The following is a 3,272-nucleotide window of genomic DNA, read 5'->3' as shown; positions in this document are numbered from 1 at the left end:
GGAACAGAAAATGAACTTGGATCCTTACACTTAGGGGATAATTTTCGCTGAATTAATGTTGACACATTTTCCCCCACACTGATCTTCTCATTATTCCTCAACTTGAGCTTTGTAGTGCATAGTTCCTTAAGGAATTTAGCATACTTGGAAACTTGTTTGATCGCATCAAGTAAAGGTATATTCACCTCCACCTTTCTGAAAGTTTCCAAAATTTCTTTCTCTTGTTCTTCTTTCTTTGTCTTGGCCAACCTGCAGGGGAATGGAGGAAGAATAGAATTATTAACCTTATTCAGTTTAGGTTCAGTATTTACCTCAACTCCAGACTCTTTTTCTCCTTGCTTCTTCTTTTTCGTTGACTCATGTGGAATCTGATTATCAACTTCTTTCCCACTCAGCAACAGTATCGAACTTGCATTTTCTCTAGGATTCATGACTATTTGTGATGGGAGCTTTCCAGAACCTTGAGCTTCCAGCTTACTCATAGATGAGGCCAACTGACCAATCTGCCTCTCTATGTTTTGAATGCTATTTCTGGTCTCCTATTGAAACTATTGGGTATTGTTAGCCAAAGCTTAACAATTTCATCAAGTGACATACTTTGATTTGAGGGAGGCGGAGGTGAAGGTGGTTGATTCACTTGTGGTCTTTGCTATTGGTATCGGTTTTGCACCGGTTGATTCCCATAACTCAGATTGGGATGATCTCGTCATCCTGGATTATAAGTATTCGAATAGGGATCATACTTGTGTTGTGGCTGTCCATAATTTCCTACTGTATTAATATGTTGCATTGATTCATCCTCTTGTAATGCAGGACACATGTCAGTAGCATGACCCGAACCCGAACAAATCCCACATACCTTAATAGTTTGCATTTTCCCTACAGCCAATTGCCTCACCAAAGAAGTTAAATCAGAAATATGTTTCTCAAGGTTAGATGCACGTACCTTATTAAACTTCATAGGTGTGTGATCCATTCTCATTCCAAACTGCTGAGAATTTACTACCATTTTAGTAATCAGCCTCTTTGCCTCTTCTGGTGTCTTGTCAACCAAAGGTCCTCTATTAGGAGCATATATCATACTGCGGTCCATTGGTAGAAGTCACTTATAGAAATACTGAATCAAAAGCTGCTCACTTATTTGATGATGGGGACAGCTTGCACATAGTTTCTTAAATCTCTCCCAATACTGAAACAAACTCTCTCCATTATGCTGCCAGATGCCACAAATTTCTTTCTTATGTTGGTAGCATGGGAAGTAGGAAAATACTTCTCCAGAAATATCTACTTCATCCCATTCCATGAGTTGACAGATCCGGAAGGAAGGTAATATAACCAATCCTTAGTTGTGCCTTCTAGTGAGAAGGGAAAAGCTCGAAGCTTGATTTGATCCTCTGAAACTCCTTGAGGTTTCATGCTGGGACACACAACATGAAATTCCTTTAGATGCTTATGTGGATCCTCACCTGCAAGACCATGAAATTTAGGCAACAAATGGATTAGTCCAAATTTTAACTTAAAAGCAACATTTAAAGTAGAGTATTGGATACACAAAGGTTATTGGTTTAGATCAGGAGTAGCCAACTCTTTCAAGGTTCTAGCAGCCATGGTTTCGTTTTTAGAATCTGACTCTGACTCCGAATCCGAGCTTAACTCCTGTGGAGATTTGACTCCTTCAGATGTATTCGGAATCTGCCTAGCTTGCTTAGCCAATTTTCTCAATAGTTTAGCTATTTTTTCTACTTCTGGATCAAAGATCAACTCACAAGATTGAGAAGTTCTTGTCATAAACAAAAAGAAATCAAAGTAAAAATAGAAAAATGTCTCAAAACCCTAGAAAACAATTGAATTTAGCCTCAAGAGGGTGGTGCCAAAGAATCCTATGGATTCATTGGTCTTGATCAGAGCGTCGTTTCCTTCAAAACAGGTATGGGCCGCCCTCCAAATTCAACCAAAATTCTTAATGAATAGTAACACCGTAATATATATATATTTTTTTCAAAAACCTGAAAATAGCAACACTTTACAAGCAAAATTAATAATAGAATACCCTAACACCAAAAATAAAAAAATAAATAAATTTCAGTCCCCGGCAACGGCACTAAAATTTTTGATGGGTGTCAAATCCACCAGAAATTAAATTAACTGAAATCACCAATAATGAAATATTTTCTGCAGTAAGTGGTAAATCCAGGTCGAACCTTAGAGACTGAATTATTAAATTTCATGCACTTATGTAATGGAAAAAGAAACAAAGGTTGGCGGGGGGGAAGGGGGGGGGGTGTTAATTCACAATCAAAAGAAAAAATCAAAAATCCAAAATTAAGATCTAAAAATAAGAAACTCTCCAATTAAACAAACTTCAATCCAAGGTAATTCGCAGTATTGATTTGATCATAGACAAAAGAAATACAATTATATCTTATTGAATACTTAATGTAGATTTACCAAACAGCGAGGTAAACCCCTGACTTCCCTATACTCATCAATTCGAGCCTAACACTCTTATTGACTCTAATTATTAACTGAGTTGGTATTAAGCAATCCTCATTAAATTAATAACTATTTTAAGAAAAGGAAGTAGTTAAGCTGAACAACAATTTATGAAGCATAAATCATTTAACCCACCCTATTGTTTCCTTAGGTTATTATCGAAAACTTGGATCATAATTAATAAAACCTAATTGCTACTCATGTTCAATCTTACACAATAATTACGGATTATGAAGATGAACTAGCAATTGATCAAATCAAATAATTAATTAATAGGCCTTTTTTTAGCAAATCATTTAACAGATCAAAAACAATTAAATCAGAAAACAATAGATATTCAAAAAGGCATAAATTAAATTAAGAACCTGGTATCACAAATCACACATAAGAACTTGAATCCCTTGAACTGAATTAAAAACTTAGCCACTCATGTTCATGGCTTACAGAAAAATAAAGGAAAAATAAAGAAGAAATCTAAAAAGAGAATGGAGAACAAAAGTCTTCTATGGAGAATGAAGGTCTGAATTGGGATGCTCTTAGCTGCTTCCGAAAGACATATTTATAATAAAAAACCTAATCCCAAAGATAGGAACAAACTAAGAAAAGTTTTGAAATTCAAAAGACAGATTTTCAGCATGCATTCACGTCTCTAGAATCAAGGCCGATTTTTAGCAACTTTCTTTCCGAATCTGCTTCTGCCCTCTTTAGAAAAGTTGTAGCCCTATTTCTTAGCTTTCCAACGGGTACTCATTTGCCCAAATCGGAGGTCTACAGCCCAA

The 3,272-nt window shown here is 35.9% G+C and overlaps 1 non-coding gene across 1 annotated transcript; it reads left to right on the top strand.

Annotated features, from left to right (window-relative positions):
• Positions 1–1,139: 1,139 nt before the first annotated feature.
• Positions 1,140–1,245, top strand: LOC131178200 (small nucleolar RNA R71). The gene has a single exon (XR_009147334.1). It is a non-coding gene; the product is annotated as a small nucleolar RNA R71 (small nucleolar RNA).
• The last annotated feature ends 2,027 nt before the right edge of the window (positions 1,246–3,272 follow it).

Source organism: Hevea brasiliensis, chromosome 2 (genome assembly GCF_030052815.1).
Source record: "Hevea brasiliensis isolate MT/VB/25A 57/8 chromosome 2, ASM3005281v1, whole genome shotgun sequence".
NCBI lineage: Eukaryota > Viridiplantae > Streptophyta > Magnoliopsida > Malpighiales > Euphorbiaceae > Hevea > Hevea brasiliensis.
The sequence above is the reverse complement of the archived record's forward strand: the minus strand, read 5'-3'. Positions and strand labels throughout refer to the sequence as shown.